This window comes from Pseudonaja textilis, chromosome 9 (genome assembly GCF_049901715.1).
Source record: "Pseudonaja textilis isolate UNSWEBS1 chromosome 9, rPseTex1.2, whole genome shotgun sequence".
Taxonomy (NCBI): Eukaryota; Metazoa; Chordata; class Lepidosauria; order Squamata; family Elapidae; genus Pseudonaja; species Pseudonaja textilis.
In genome coordinates, this window is record NC_141998.1 from 12,301,288 (window position 1) to 12,319,041 (window position 17,754).

The following is a 17,754-nucleotide window of genomic DNA, read 5'->3' on the forward strand; positions in this document are numbered from 1 at the left end:
CCAATTCCGTTCTCCTGTGCAGGGCAACAAAAGAAGACCCAGTGTCAGCTTTGGAAGCTATATTAGCACCAGATGCTTCCACACTGCCATATTCTTGAGCCTGGGAAAATGGGAGTGGGGAATTTCTTGGTGTGTATGTGGTTAGACATAATAGCATTCTTCTTCTAAGTCAAGGTCACGTTATTTCTGCACCTGGTTGAGAGGAAGTCTCAAGCTTACGAGAATGGTGATTGGGGCATGTGATGCAGTGAGGGGGTGGATTTGTAGTTTTTATTTATTGTAAGGAAAGCCAGAACTTTCAGATTCGGGATTTCCCAGATGTGCCAGTTTACTACCCAAATAAAAAAGAACTTTGGAGAGGATGTCTGTCTTGGAGTTATTTGTTGGAGTGGAGGTTTACTGGAATGCTGACACCCAGCTGATTAGCTGGGACTTGGGAGGCAGAGAATAGATGGGGTGGCACCAGTCAGAGGTGGTATTTGCTGGTTCTGCGAACTACTCAAAATTTCTGCTACCGGTTCTCCAGAACTGGTCAGAACCTGCCAAATACCACTTCTGATTTGAGGACCGCAGGCAGCCCTCCTGAGCTCTGTCTTCACTGGTAGAGTGTTGCAGAGGTCTTTTCAGTCAAAAACGGAGCTCGGGAGCCTGTTTTCACTTCTAAAGCACTCAGGCCACCAGAGGTACTCCACCATGAGTGATATTGAGCTGGTCATGTCCCCTGGCCATGCCCCTCCCACCCCCACCCCTACCCAAGGTCAAAAACAACCCTGATGCAGCCCTCATTGAAATCAAGTTTGACACCCCTGGACTAGACAGTCACTTATATGAAATGGTATAGATTCTCCTCCTTGAGCGGGGGGCTCCAAGTTCTATTCTATTCTATTCTATTCTATTCTATTCTATTCTATTCTATTCTATTCTATTCTATTCTATTCTATTCTATTCTATTCTATTCTATTCCATTCCATTTCATTCCATTCCATTCCATATATAATTATACAAGTTCAAAATGTATAACTATATTAGTTATACTAGAGTGAATGAAAAGCTTAATAAGCAATAATAACAATAGCCATAATGCCTCTGCTGGTAGAAACATTCTCTGACAAAAAAAATTACTATACAGATAGGTCTCAAATTGCAACCACAATTGAGCCCAAAATTTTTGTTGCTAAGTGAGACATTTGTTAAGTGAAATTTTCCCCATTTTATGACTTTTCTTGATGCAGTTGTTAAGAGGTGTTAAATTACTAACACCGTTGCTAAATGAATCTGGCTTCTCCATTGATTTTGCATGACAGAAGGTTGCAAAAGATGATTACATGATCTTGCGACACTACAACATCAGAAATATGAGTCAGTTGCCAAGTGTCTGAATTTTGATCATGTGACCATGGTGATGCTGCAATGATCATGAGTGCGAAAAATGACTATAAATTACTTTTTTCTCCATAGAGCTGCTACGAGTGTCCAGGATGGGAGGTGCTCCAGTCTCGGCTCTCACAGGCTGAGCTTGAAATTGAGGAACGCCTCTCACCATCACGTGGTCCTCTGGACGTTCCCCAGTTTTTAGCTCAGCCTCGTGGTAGTCAGGCTGTTTGTTTCTTAGCTCTTGGCTGATCAGCTTTTTCACAGTTATACTCATTGAAATTGGACCCTCTATTTCAGCAGCGCAGTGACTTGAGGTTTGAACTCCTAAGGGAGCCTTTCTTGTTCCAAGGGGGGAGTTTTTATTTCCTTTCCTCCAGGGGTAGAAGCCAGCGCTTCGAGCGCCGCACCCCCCCCCTTCATCTGCCGTTCCTTCGCTCCGTGCGAAGCCGCTTTCGTTTCTGCCTGCCTTGTACTTCAATCGCTGTTTCTCCCCCGCGAACGCCTCTTAGCTTGGGGGAAATCAACTTCCCTCCTTCTCCCTTTGCTCTTCTGGCTTCCCTCTCCACTCTGGGAGAATTCCGCCGCTGGGTGTAGCCTCGAATAGCTTGCGGCTGGCATTTTGGGCGCCGCATGGCATCTGCCATCTTGGGTGCGCCCAGGTGCCGACGCCATCTTGAGTGTGGCCGCATGGCCGACCGCCATTGCTAGAGGCCCTTTTTTGTTGGCTGCGTGTAATCTGAATCACTAGGCAGATCCATTGGACTGCCTACATTACAGCTCGTACCTCCAGGCATTTATTCGAAGCTTTTCTCGAGCACCAAACGTCCGTTGGCTCCGCAGCCTCCCCAGCAGGCGAGGTAGCAGCATTGTCATCCCCCCCCCGGTCTGCCCGGAGGGGGCAGCTGCATGGGCGTTCACTTTCTGGCTGATTGGTTCCTGGGCTAGGCCCTGATCTTTAATAGCAGTTTACAAAAAAAAAAATTGATCAAAGGGGTGTGTGAAACAAGCGCTGGGATCCCCGGCCTTGATGTAGGCCGCATCCAGACGTGCCAACTGTCTCATATTAATTCAAAATCCTTTTTCTCTCTCTCCAGATGGCAGATGACAAAGTATCTCGTGGCACTTCTTTAAAGGCCAAGGCAAAATCACACCACCTGCGCAAACAGGCACAGGAAGCTTCCAAAGCCTCCCAGAGGGATGCCCTCAGGCATCACAGGGCACTTGAGAAAGAAATCGACAGGCGGTCCAGAGAGTCATCCTCCGTGCCCCTGGCTCCTTCCGCCCCCACTCCCTCAACCTCCACCCTCCCTCCTCTCCCCTCCTCCCCTGCTCCTTCCTCGTCCTCACAGCCTAGACAGGCCCCTGAGGCCACTTTTACTCCCACTGCTGCAGGCCTGCGCTCGGAGGAGCCTCACCCACCCCCCACGGTGGAGATTCCAGAGAACCTGAAACAATGGATGGAGCTGGCCATCCGGCAAGGGATAGCGCAAGAGCTACAGCACATGGCCGGTCCGGCCCCATGGCCTGCGGCCCCTGAAGTTCAGGCACCTTCCGTTCGATCGCTCTGCGGATCAGAGGTCTCGCACGGTCAGGTAGCATCCCACGGGGATTTGCCTTTGCCTTTGGGGATGGAGGAGATAGAGACCCAGGAGCTCGGGGGCCCTACCCACTTTGGGGAAGAGGAAGACCTCGACTTGGGGTCCATCACTGGCAGTGAGCCCTTCTCGGGAGCAGACCCACTGGAGGGGGACATGTCGGAGGACGAGGGCCTCACTCCGGACCAGCCCACATTTGTGGGGCTGTTCAAGCCGCACCAGTTCAGGTCCATTCTATTCAAGGCCAAAAATACCTCTGGCCTGACTCCCCCCACTCCATCCCAGCCAGCAGCCTCGGGGGAACCTCTCGATTCCATTTTTTCCCAGCCCGTGGTGGAAACTGATGTGATCCCTGTTCCGCCTATCTTTTCCGACCTGGTCTCCAGGCAGCTAGCCTCCTCAGGGCCCCCTCCCCCTCCCACCACCCAGGACAAGTGTTTTTTCAACCTTGACCCGCAGTTCTCCCTCTTGCTAGATCCCCCTTCTGTGGACGAGCCTATTGTAGGCCTAGCTTCCCGTTCAACTCCTAGCGATGCCCTCGAGGCACTCAAGCCCGAGGACAAACGAGCCGAGCTGGCCCTGCGCCGCGCTCACCATTCTGACGCCTGGGCAGTCAGAGCATCCACTGCCGCGTCCTTCTTTATTAGATCCTCCATCAAGTGGCTTCGACAGCTCAAACAGCATGTCCCCGCAGCCAACCTCAGAGCGCAGCAGGACATCGCTAAGCTCATGGCCGCGGCTGAGTTTTTGGCGGACGCCACATTCCAAGCCGCAAAATTCTCCACCAGGGCCATTTCGTCCCAGGTCACCACCCGCCGCTTGCTCTGGCTCCGTCACTGGCAAGCGGACGTCAAAAACAAGGCCAAGTTGGCCTCAGCTCCCATTTGGACCCGCTCTCGATCCCTTCCTGGCCGAGACCCGTAACAACCGCAAGTACCTCCCCTCTCTTTTTCGGAGGCCCGACCCCAGAGGTCCCTCTCCCTCCTTTCGCCGAAGCTCCTTTCATCCCTCCTCCCATGCCTACTTCCCCCCCAGATACTCCCAATCCCCCTCCTACAGACCCCCCCCTCTCATGACCGGTCGGACCCGTCCAACAGGTCCAGAAGAGGCGCCTCCTTCAAGAAGTCCTTCCGGGATCCAGAAGCAGACCCTTCCGTCGATCTCGATAATGTAAATTTCCCCATAGGCGGCCGCCTCAAACACTTTGCCCATCGATGGGAGACCATCACTACCGACGCATGGGTCAGGGACACGATTCGCCTCGGCCTGGCACTCGAGTTCCAATCTTCCCCTCCCGAATTCTTCATGTCCTCCCCCCTTTCCAGGAACCCTGCACAAAGGGCTCTCATGGACGCCGCCATTAGCCACCTCCTTGACATAAAGGCCATCCAGCCCGTCCCCGCATCTGAACGGGGGCGAGGCTTCTACTCCCACTTGTTTGTAGTGCCCAAGCATTCGGGGGGTTGGAGGGCTATCCTAGACCTAAAGAGGCTAAACCGCTACATTGCCCCCCGTAAATTCAAGATGCACACCTTGCAGTCTATTCTTATGGGAACCCGGTGAGGGGACTGGCTCACCTCAATTGACCTCTCCGAGGCATATTTACATATTGCAATTCATCCCTCCCACTACAGGTTCCTCCGCTTTTCTTACAATAGACAACATTTCCAGTACGTTGCGCTTCCCTTTGGTCTGTCCTCCACCCCCAGGGTGTTCACCAAGGTTTTGGCGGCTCTTGCCACCCACTTGCGATCTTTCCCTGTCCGGCTCCACTGTTACCTGGACGACATCCTCATCCTCTCCTCTTCTAGGGCTCTCGCCCAACGAGACACTAAACTGACCCTTAACACCCTTCAAAACCATGGGTTCATGATTAATTGGAGGAAAAGCCACTTTTCCCCCTCTACCCGACTCACTCACTTGGGGGCAGTGATCGACACTGCCCGGGAACTGGTTTTCCTGTCTCCGGACAGGTGGCTTAGCATCCAACAATCCATTAGAGAGGTCAGGAGGGCAAGAACTGTTTCTCTCTTAGAATTGTCTAAACTGTTGGGGAAGCTTATTCCATGTATATCTATTATCCCTTGGGCCCGTTTCCATACCAGGTCCCTACAATGGTTTCTGCTGCCGTATCAACGCTCAGGAAGGAGCAACTCGCGACTCCGGGTCAGAGTTCCTCCAAGAGTCCTCACGTCCCTCCTTTGGTGGACCAGGCCGGCCATCAACAAGGGCCACTACTTCAAGGAACCCGACAGGCTATCTGTCACTACGGACGCGAGCCTACTCGGCTGGGGCGCTCACGTCCTCTCCCTCTCATCCCAGGGCAAATGGTCGGCAACAGAACAACTCTGCTCCATAAATTGGCTGTAGCTCCACGCTGTTTACCTGGCGCTTCGCAGCTTCCTACCCCAGGTACGCGGACGTCACGTCCTGGTCCTCACAGACAACATCACCACAAAGGCACATATCAACAGACAGGGGGGCACTCACTCAGCAAGGCTCATGAGAGAAGCCGAACGTCTTTGCCGCTGGGCAGAATCGAATCTGGCTTCCATCAGGGCAGATCGCATATCAGGGACCCTAAACATCCAAGCAGACTGGCTCAGCAGGGCCACTCTGGACCAAGCAGAATGGCACCTCCACCCCTCCCTTTTCAGGGAAGCAGTCTCAATCTTCGGGCTCCCCATGGTGGATCTCTTCGCATCCCCCCTCAACGCCCAGCTACCGAGGTTTTTTTCCAGATACCCCTCCCACGGGGCGGAGAATCACAATGCCCTCCGTTGCCCTTGGCCTCCAGGGCTCCTTTATGCCTTTCCTCCCCTCTCCATCATCCCCAGGGTGATACACAAGTTAATTCTGGAAAGGGCAGAGATTCTTCTGGTAGCCCCCTATTGGCCCAGACGCCCTTGGTTTGCGGACCTCCGCAATCTTTCGGTGGCCCCTCCTTGGAGAATCCCTCCAGACAGGATTTCCCTGTCCCAGGGCCCTCTGCTACATCTGAACCCCCAATGGCTCCAATTAGCCGTCTGGAGGTTGAGCGGAACCGCTTAAAGGCACAGAATTTTTCCAGCCAGGTTATAGACACCATCCTGGCAGCCAGACGACCCTCGACCACCCGTATATACAATGCCACGTGGGTCGCCTTCCGTTCTTGGGCCCTCAAGCTTCAAATTAACCCTCTTTCTCCCTCCACTGCTCAGATCCTGGAATTCCTTCAGGAGGGCCTTCATAAGGGTCTGTCTACCAACACCCTAAGGCGTCAGGTCGCTGCCCTCGCAACAGTTGTCTCCTCGGACATTGGGGGTTCCATCTCCCATCACCCCCTTATCCGGGCTTTCCTCAGGGGAGCCTCCAATCTCCGCCCCCCGACCATACACCGTTTTCCCACCTGGGACCCCAACAAAGTCCTGGTCGCCCTTACCAAGCCCCCCTTTGAACCCATTAGGGAGGCTTCCTTACAGTTTCTCACCCTCAAGACTGTCTTTCTCGTGGCCATCACATCCGCCCGCCGGATCTCGGAGATGGCAGCCCTTTCCATTAGACAGGACCTTTGTATTTTTCATTCCGACAGAGTCGTCCTCCGCCCCGACCCCACCTTCCTCCCTAAAATAAATTCAGCATTTTACAGAGCTCAGGAGCTCATCCTCCCTAACTTCTGTCCCAACCCCTCTCGAGAGAAGGAGAGACAGTGGCATTCCCTTGATGTAAGGCGTGCCTTGAGAGTGTATATCAAGTGCACCCAGACTTTTCGCAAGTCGGAGGCCTTATTTGTGTCATTCCAACCTACCTCTCTCGGTCACAAAGTGACGCCCACAACCGTGGGCCGCTGGATTAGGGCCGCCATCGCCAAAGCCCACCAGGCACAGTCCCTCCCTGTTCCTACGGGCGTCACCGCCCACTCCACTAGAAGTGCGGCTACTTCTGCCGCATGGGCCACCCAAGCCTCAATAACCGACATCTGTAGGGCTGCCACCTGGGCATCTCCATCCCCTTTTATCAAGCACTACAAGATTGACGTATTTGCATCTGCCGAGGCTTCATTTGGCAGGCGGGTCCTTCAGCGGGTCCTCGAGGTTCCAGGGGAGGTCCCACACCAGACGGCAGCCCACCCGCAGGACTCGCCAAGCTTTGGTATGTCCCATCCTGGACACTCGTAGCAGCTCTATGGAGAAGGGGCGTTGGTTCTTACCTGATACGCTTCTTCTCGTAGAGCTGCATAGAGTGTCCAGCCCCACCCATTAGTCCGTCTGGTGGGGAACCTCGCTGTTCGGCCAAGCAAACTAATAATTTTTAGTTAGGATGAGAACAGGGCCTTCCTTCTTGTCTTCGCAAAACTGGGGAACGTCCAGAGGACCACGTGATGGTGAGAGGCGTTCCTCAATTTCAAGCTCAGCCTGTGAGAGCCGAGACTGGAGCACCTCCCATCCTGGACACTCTATGCAGCTCTACGAGAAGAAGCGTATCAGGTAAGAACCAACGCCCCTTTAGTGCTGTTGTAACTTCAAACAGTCACTAAATGAACTGTTGTAAGTCAAGGACTACATATACAAAGTTCTAATCAATAGGATATATGGCAGGAGAAGTAGAGCTTGGTAGGCAGAAAATGGATTTCCCATTCCTCTTACATTTTCTATCTATGACATTTTCTATCTATGTCAGAAAACTCTGGGTTATGGAAAATTGGCAATATGAGGCAGGTATAAGTCAAGGGTGGACAACTATGGCCTCTTTACAAACTGTGGATCTCAACTCATGCTGGCTCTGGAATTCTGGGAATTGAAGTCCACAAGTCATAAAGTGGCCATAGTTGCCCACCCCTATTATAAAAAGAAAGAGTAGAATCTATCTATCCAACTAGAGGGATTGTCTAATGAGTCACAAGTCTAATGAGTTTGTGAACAGACAAGAATTTTCCATAAATAAAATAAAAAACTTGCAGTTCTGATCAGAAGCTATGCCCTTTCAATATAAGATTGTTTGATGTAACTTTTAAAAGAGCATGTGATCAAGTCAAAAGAGACAAGAAAGTAATATGCGTAGTCTATAGACTGCATATTTTCCAGTGCTGTACATCAATATCAGCAGAAATACATAGGACACAACAGGAGCCATATTTCTCAGAGATAAAGAAAAACTGGAATGATGTTCTTTCTGGACATGGTTGTGATTAGAACAGCAGATTGTGTTGTGAGAGATGCAAACGATTAATGACTTCTGATAAGAAATGAGGAGACACACAATCTTTCCTGATTTTCATTCCTAGTTTTTTTCCCCCTTACTATAGCATGATCTTGACTATTGACCTAAGGAAACAAATCTAGATAGAGAACACTATCTGCCACTTTTCTCATGTTGCCAACTGTAAGTTCTGCTTGGCTCTACAAATGCAAAAAAAAGTATTACAAATTTTGTAGTATAAATCCAGAAAAGGTTCACATGAATATTCACATTCCTTTTCATGTCTCTTAATGTACACATTTTTGACAGCAACTCTTTTTCCACCAAAGCCACATTTTCTAGTGCTTACACTTTTGTATGTATGTATGCATTTTAACCCTTTAATAATATTAGATCAATTTGGAAAAAGGAGGATTAACTATACACATATGTTCAGCAGGTTTGAAATATGCATGAAATGACTATCTGCTCCTAACATACCCAGGTAAGATCCAAGAAAATATACACAGAGCCATCAGGTGAAAGATCTGCCAATCTTCATAGTTTCTTAATTTCCACAGCACTCTTATTTCTGATCTTTTCTCATCTTCTCATCTTCCCTACTATCTTCTTCTATTGGTTTCTTATGATTATCAATTGTTCTTTGTAACTTATGATTAATGATTGTAACTATGATTTATGAGCTATGACCAATAATATATATATCTATATATCTATATCTATATCTATATCTATATCTATATCTATATCTATATCTATATCTATATCTATCTATCTATCTATCTATCTATCTATCTATCTATCTATCTATCTATCTATCTATCTATCTATATCATTGCTGTGATACCAAAATAGCCCTTTTGCAAACTATTTAGATGAGGGCAGGGGTGGGATCTGATTGGTGTAACTACCGGTTCTGTGATTTTACATTTTGCAACCTCATATGCTTCAAGCAAGTCAATGGGTTCAGCTCCTCACCAAACCCGTAAGATTAAAGATCGGCCAGTATTGGGTGCTGATCTGGTTCTCAAAACGATGCTATACAGCACTGCACACCAGAACAACTAGACACACGGACAGTTTTTTTCCTGAAAGCCATCACTCTCCTAAACAAATAACCCTAACCCCCTTTCAAGTCACCAATGGCATGAATTTGTCCCCATGTCTGAACTCCCCAGGGAGGCCCCCTTATCTATGTCACTAAACAAATGGATGGAATCACTGAAAGAGGCGTGGGAAAATACCAAGCAGTTTTTATGAGAAGTGGCAAAAACCTATAAAATGCAAGCCAACAAACACCACAGGCCCCAAGTGCCATTACAGGTGGGGAACAAGATTTACTTCTCAATGAAAGTACCTGAAGTTAAAACTCCCTTGCAAAAAACTAGGGCCAAAGTTCATAAGGCCTTTCCTTATAGTAAATGTAATAAACCCTTAAGTTTAAGGTGCAACTTAAACTCCCTCACTTGTTAAGGAAAGTGCATCTGGTCTTTCAGAGCAGCCTGTTAAAGCTGGCAGTAAGCTCCTCAATTAGGCTGGTAGATCGGGCAGCTCCAAAACCAATAGTGGTGCAAGGAGAAACACATTATGTCGTGATGAAAATCCTAGATTTTCTGTTCTTTGAGGAACCATCCTACCTCACAGTTCTGTTTGTTATGGGTGTATTACTTGGAACTCTGACAGGTACAGGACTTCAAACTAAGTTGTTATTTAGTCGCTAAGTTGTGTCTGACTCTTCATGACCTGATGGACCATACCACCCAGTTCTCCTGTCCTCCACTGTCTCCCAGAGTTTGCCCAAATTGTCAACCATCCCACTCAGTCATCTAGCAAAGAAAGCTAGGCTTTCAAGCCTCCCTTCCTTCCACACATTCCAATCCTTTCCTCCCTCCTAGGCCAATGTCTGGCTGTCAGCTCATGAAGGTTGGATCAGAAAAAACACTATTTAAAAGTACCGATTTGGTTATTGACAATGGAGGCGATGACTCATCCAAACAATCTGGACATTGCTAAAATGATCAAATACAAAGATTTATTAGATGCACAAGGAAATTTGAAAACACGACAAGAGCTGCAAGAGTAAGGATTTAAAATAGATCAGTGGGTATATCTCCAAATGCACAGTAGATACAAACAGGATAAAAAAGAATTTGGAATTAATAATAAACTCCATCATTTAGACAAAATTTTACTAGGATCAGACAAAAAAAAAAAACCTAAATTTTACAACTACCTACTAGAAGTAGAGTTAGAAGAAGAGACTGTTCTGGACTAGCAGGCTCATAGCCTGCAAATCTGATTGGCCTGCTGAAAGCCGATCGTGATTAGTCGCAATAGACTGATGCGATTGGCCAGTAAACGGGCTGCTGCGATTGGCCCTGCCAAGAGCGGCAAACTCAAATCGCCTTCATTGGCTGCCTAGCCGCAGCCAGCCCTATATAAGGGGCTGCTGCGGCTGGGGTTAGTTGCTCAGATCTGAAGTCACAAATAAAGAGCTTTAGTTACTATCTGAGTCTTGCCTCCATTCTTGAACCGACCTCCCAGATATAACACTGGCGATGAGGATGGGATGCGGAGGCAACGAAAGCTATTGAAATTGAGCTAGCCGAAGGAGCATGTGGCTGACAGAGCGCAACGACGGCGACATGGCCAGCAGCGCTATACCACCTGCACCATTCGATCCAGCTAGCGAAGATTGGGACTCATACATGGACAGATTTCAAATGTTCCTGGAGTCCAACAACCTTAAAGATGCCACGCCCAGCAAGAAACGAGCCGTTTTTCTAACCCATTGTGGGCCAGCCGTTTTTAAGATAGCTAAAGCCTTAGCCAAGCCAGCTGAAGTTAAAACCATGGATTGGGACACCCTTGCTCCCATCCTGCACAACCATTACGCCCCAGCCGTGCCAACTCTCATTCGCAGGCATGAGTTCTACCAGAGGGACCAACGTGAAGGTGAGAGCGTTGGGGATTTTGTGGCAGACCTGAGGAACCTGGGTGGGTTGTGTGGCTTCGCCAACCTCAAAGAAGCCATGAGAGATCGCATCGTCCTTGGCCTCAGAAACCCCACCGTCCAGAGCAAGATCATGGCCAAGGGGGACATCTCGCTTGCAGATGCCATAGCAGACGCCACAGGAGCCGAAGCCACTCATAAATTGGCAGCACAAATGCGTCGAACCAGCGGGACTAACCGCCAACCCACCAATGATGCTGGGAAACCTTCAGACAAGTACACATCAACCACCCATCATGAAGACATCGAGTCATCCTCAGACAGCGAGGAAGAAGAAGTCCACAGGCTCCGGTCAGAACGTGAGCAACGGGACCAGTGGGGTCGCAAGTCCAACTACCAATGCGCCGGATGTGGGGGAAACCACCCCCGATCCGAATGCAGATTCTTAGATGCCATATGCCGTTTTTGCGAGAAATGGGGACACATCACGAAGGTATGAAGAAACAAGAGAAATTCCAGCCCCAGATGGAGAGGGAGCAGCCCAAAGAGAAACGATGGCAACGCCACCACACAGAGGGACCGCCCTAGCAACCAGTGGAACTGGTACAGCAGACCCCGAAGGTTTAACGACACCCCCAGATGAGAGGAGGCTCATCAAACCATCACCATCGGCCACGCTTCATCACTTGACGCTAAAAAGATCCGAGTAGAGGTCACGATTGAAAACAAACCGTGCAACATGGAAGTCGACTCTGGGTCATCTCTATCCATGGTATCCTGGAGAACACTCAAGCAGCTAATCCCCAACATCCGACGCCAAGACCTCAGCAGTCAGAGACTCATACTAAAAGACTATCAAGGCAACCGGATTCCAGTCGCAGGTACCTCCCATGTGCAGGTCTCGTTCAAGGGACATAAGGCAATTCTACCACTCACCGTTGTAGACCGAGACCGGCCAAGTCTATTGGGTCTTCAGTGGTTCGCGCCATTAGGAATCAGAATGGCTGGCATCCATCATACTGAAGACAATGACTGGGAGGCGGCCCTCGTCCACGACTTCCAAGAAGTGTTCAACGAAAGCCTAGGCAAGTACAAGGGGTCCCCTATTTCATTTAATCTTCACCCCGACATTGCACCCATTCGTCTAAAGCCACGCCAAGTTCCCTTTGCTCTTAAATCCAAAATTGACGAGCAACTGGACAAATTAATTGTGCAAGGTGTGTTAGAACCTATTGATCACGCCCAATGGGAGACACCAATTGTTACCCCCATAAAACCTGATGGGTCCATAAGAATCTGCGGTGACTACAAGGCCACCCTCAATCACGCGCTACAGCAGAGCGCCTACCCAGTGCCAGTTGTTCAACATCTTCTGCATTCACTTGGGGGTGGCAAAATATTCACAAAATTAGATCTGGCCCAAGCGTATCAACAGCTACCAGTTGATCCCAAGACTGCAGAAGCCCAAACTATAGTCACACATCGTGGTGCATTCAAATGCAACAGGCTCCAGTTTGGTGTAAGCGTAGCCCCAGGCATCTTTCAAAGCCTGATGGAGAGACTATTACAAGGGATAAAAGGGGTCGTGCCCTATTTTGATGACGTATTAATAGCAGCACCCACAAAAAACCAATTAGAAAAACGTCTCAGAACAGTCCTACAGAGGTTCAAAAACGCTGGCCTCAAGGTTAAGAAGGAAAAGTGCCAGCTTTGCACAGAAAGGATGGAGTTTCTTGGCTACCTCCTTGACAAGCAAGGAATCCACCCCACAGAAAAAAAATTGGCAGCTATCAAAAACGCCCGAAGACCCAAAAACAAAACCGACCTCCAAGCCTTCCTGGGACTTATTAACTTTTATAACATCTTCCTACCCCAGAAGGCGACTGTTGTTGAGCCCCTCCATAGACTACTCGATAAAAGGGCATCCTGGATTTGGGGACATCGGGAGGAACACGCCTTCCAGCAAGTAAAAGACCTCCTTACCTCAAAGGCAGTACTAATTCAGTATAATGAGACACTACCTTTGACTGTCACGTGTGATGCCTCACCATTTGGGGTAGGGGCCATCCTGAGCCACGTCCTACCAAATGACTCAGAAGCACCAATTGCATTTTTTTCACGAACTCTATCAAAAACAGAAAGAAACTATAGCCAATTAGATAAGGAAGCCCTTGCTATTGTCTCTGCAATAAAACGATTTCATGAATATGTTTATGGGACACCGTTTTCTATTAGAACGGATCATAAGCCACTACTTGGGATCCTGGTGGGCGACAAACCTACTCCACACATTCTCTCCCCCAGAATGACGCGATGGTCAGAATTTCTCGCTGCCTACGACTATCAATTAAAATACCGCCCCGGGAAATCTATTTCCCACGCAGATGCCTTGAGCCGCTCACCACTACCCGAGCCACAGGAAGACCCAGCTCCCACACTCCCGGTACTGCAAATAGAGACAATGCCATCGCCTCCACTAACGGCTCAAGACATCGCCTTTGAAACTAAAAAAGACTCTTGTTTGGCACGAGTTCTTGGCTGGGTGGAGAGGGGATGGCCAGATTACAACACTAAGGAACTGTTTAAGCCGTTTAAAAACAGACAAACGGAACTTTTTTCACAAAAAGGGTGCGTTTTGTGGGGAGACCGAGTTGTTGTACCAAGTTACAAAAAAGGGGTCTTGCAAATGCTACACGATGGACACCCGGGCATCGTGCGTATGAAAGCGCTGGCAAGAAGTTACGCCTGGTGGCCTGGTATAGACAAACAAATCAAAACTTGGGTCGCCTCTTGTAACAAATGCCAGGAAAACCACTCAGCTCCACCTAAAGCCCCACCAACAGAATGGGAAACACCCAGGGGTCCTTGGTCTCGCATTCATATTGACTTTGCGGGACCTACGAGAGGCCACACCTTCTTAATAACTGTTGATGCCTACTCAAACTGGCTTGAGGTCAATAAGATGAAAGCAACCACTACTGAGGCAGTCATTAAAAAACTGAACAGACTCTTCGCCACACACGGGTTACCAGATGTCCTGGTCTCTGACAATGGGCCCCAATTTACTGCCTTAGCCTTTGAACAGTACTTAGCGGAACAGGGCATCCGACACGCACTCACATCGCCGGCTCATCCTGCGGCGAATGGTAGGGCTGAACGAATGGTTCAGTTTACAAAGAAAACCCTGCAGAAAATGGATCAAGGCAACATCCATGACAAAGTCACTAGAATGCTGCTCCTGCAACACATCACACCAAACAGCACGACCAACAAGAGCCCAGCTGAACTCCTGATGGCCAGGAAACTCAGATCACCTCTAGATCGTTTGCACCCTGCCTACACCCCGGAAAAGCCCCTGGGTTCCAGCGGCAAGCACCGTGTTTTCAAGGTAGGAGACCTTGTTTTCGCAAAAAAAATTTCTGGGGACCCCCTTTGGATTCCTGCCCAGGTAACTCAAGTTACGGGCCCCCGCTCCTACCGTCTACTCACCACTGATGGCAGACCATGGAAATGCCATATTGACCAACTGCGCTCCAGACTAACCACATCTTCCAACCCTGACCCTAACTTTGACACTAGGGGGGAGGGGAAGCAGTGAACTCAGAATTAGAACCAACACCTGTTTATTCCGAGCTAACACCGAGATCACCGCACCATGGTTGGCAACACTCACCAGCTGCAGCTGAGACTGGACAGTCAAACGCTTCGCCAAGAAGCAGCAGCCAGGCAGGTTCAGTGAGCCCCAGGAGCCATGGCAGTAACAGCGAGGCTGAGGACTCCATCACCCCGGGAGCACCAGAGGAGAGCCCTAACCATGACACCGGTTCACCGTTCCTGTTTGATCCAGCAAGCAGTCCATCTGAACCTGGGTTTGAACAGGGTCAAGCGGAACTGCGTAAGTCAGGCAGACAGGTGCGAAGACCTGCCTACCTGCGAGACTATATTATGCCACCCCTTAAACGGAACCGAGAGGGGAGGGGTGTTCCGGACTAGCAGGCTCGTAGCCTGCAAATCTGATTGGCCTGCTGAAAGCCGATCGTGATTGGTCGCCATAGACTGATGCGATTGGCCAGTAATCGGGCTGCCGCGATTGGCCCTGCCAAGAGCGGCAAACTCAAATCGCCTTCATTGGCTGCATAGCCGCAGCCAGCCCTATATAAGGGGCTGCTGCAGCTGGGGTTAGTTGCTCAGATCTGAAGTCACAAATAAAGAGCTTTAGTTACTATCTGAGTCTTGCCTCCGTTCTTGAACCATCCTCCCATATATAACAGAGACAGTTAAAGGGAATATGATAGCCTGGAGTAGGAACGTTGGACGGAGTATCACATTAACAGAATGGGAAAAGATTTGGAGTAGAAACAACAAGATCACCAAATCAGCAGCTTATAAAGAAAACGCTTATAAAATGTTTTACAGATGGCACTTGCCTCCTTTGAGGTTAGCGAAGATGCACCCAACACGAGCCCAAAATGTTGGAAATGTAAAAGAATAGATGGAACCTTTTTTCACATGTGGTGGTCCTGTAAAGAAACCCAGAAATACTGGCAGAAATTAGAAAGTGGCTAGAAGATATAACAAAAGAACAGGCTGAATATAAACCAGAGTCCTTCCTGTTAGGGATTTTCGATAAACAGCTACCTAAAAAAGTGAAGTATATAACGATACATATAATAACAGTGGCCAGGCTAGCATTTGCTCAGTGTTGGAAACTACCTCACATACCTACAGAACAGATGATCATCCAAAACATCTCAGACTGTGCAGAAATGGACAAACTAACTTTAGCCCTAAAAAACAAAGATTCTTCAATATATTATAACAATTGGAATTGCTGGTATAAATGGTTAGATCAAAGATAGACCTTATATTATAAAGTAAAAAAGAATGGGATAAACTTATATGAGTGTAATATAAACATATATATGGATAAGATGTGCGTATATGGTATAAATTAAGAAGAGAAAAGATCTTACAAACTGTCGAAAATGAGAATGTTTTTGAGTGTTCATTTTTTTTTCTTTCTGCTTTTCTTTCTTTTTTCTTGCTCTCTTCTTGTTTTTCTATTTGTGTATGTATTGTTGATCTGTTTTTAATTGTAAAATTAATAAAATTTGTTTATATATATATATATGTTCTGTTTCTTCCTTTTCTTTTATCTTAAGTGTCAAACTATCCATCTTAGCACATTCTAATATCTTTTATGACACTTTCATCATTTTTCCATTGTTGTGCAAACACTATTCTTGCTGCCGTTATTACATGCATAATTAAATATGTATTCCCCTTATTATACTGTTGGTAATATACCCAGCAGGAATATTTCTGGTTTCAAATCTATATGTTGCTTTATCTATCTAACCATCTTATCCTCTGCTGTCTCTTTCTCCTTTTGCCTTTAATATCAGGGACTTTTCCAATGAGTTTTTCTTCTGATTAGGTGGCCAAGTATTTGAGCTTCAGCTTCAGTATCTGTCCTTCCAAAGAACAGTTAGGATTGATTTCCTTTAGGATTGACTGACTTGATCTCCCTGCAGTCCAAGGGACTCTCGAGAGTCTTCTCCAACACCATGATTGCAAACTAAATGGAGTTACTTAATTGAACTATTAGCACAGTTCTTTTCAGAATGTGTTATTTTAGCCATTTGTTTCCAGTAATAAACAAGGCATTAGATTAAGGCAAGTGCACTAACAGGAAGTAACTTCAACTCAATTGAAGTAGAAGCAGTTTAAGAGAGAATCCAAACATTTCATCAAGGAGCCTAAGTGGTCTGATGGAATAAAAGGGGTAATGTCTGCTAAAATAAGAGTAAACAAAGCAAAATAAAACAAAATGCCAATGATAAAGCTAGTATATCTGCATCCAAGAAATTCTGAGCATGTGATTCTGCTGCTGCTGAATGCTAGCCTTGAATTCCTGAAAGATGGAGCATTAGTAGAAACCCAATAGGAAATTCAATTCTACACTTATGATTTCTGAGATAACAATAGTACTACAGCCTTCAGTACACTGGTGTGAACTGCAGATTGAAATGTAAATTATACAGAATAACAGACTTGGAAGGGACCTTGGGAGTCTTCTAGTCCAATCCCCTGCTCAAGCAGGAGGCATCGTACCATTTCAGACAACTGTTTGTCCAAACTTTTTTTAAAACCTTCAGTGTTAGAGTATCCAGAACTTCTGGAGGCAAGACATTCCACTGATTAATTGTTCTGTCATGAAATGTCTCCTTTGTTCTTGGTTGCTTCTCTCCTTGATTAGTTTCCATCCATTGCTTCTTGTCCTGCCTTCAGATGCTTTGGAGAACAGGTTGACTCCTTCTTCTTTGTGGTTGCCGCTTAGATATTAGAACACTGATATCATGTCACCCCTAATCCTTCTTTTCATTAAGCTATACATATCCAATTCCTGCAACCATTAAATAGTCCTCAAGTTACAACCACAATTGAGCTCAAAATATCCATTGATAAGTTAGTGTTTGTGCTATATGAAAGAAGGGATTTGGGAACCTTGAACACTGGTACTAATTCAGGGATGTATGTAAAAGGGTTTTAAAAAGCCAACATGGGAATCTAAACCATGTAATTGATTTTAAAAGGGGTGGGGCTTTCATTGGAAGCTTATGGCCACCATATTGATTTTTTTTTACCTCCTTC

General features: G+C 47.5%; 1 protein-coding gene across 1 annotated transcript in view; it reads right to left on the bottom strand.

Annotated features, from left to right (window-relative positions):
- UNC5D (unc-5 netrin receptor D) overlaps positions 1-17,754 on the bottom strand; it is a 726,013-nt gene that overhangs the window by 14,190 nt on the left and 694,069 nt on the right. The gene's annotated exons all lie outside the window — the stretch shown is intronic.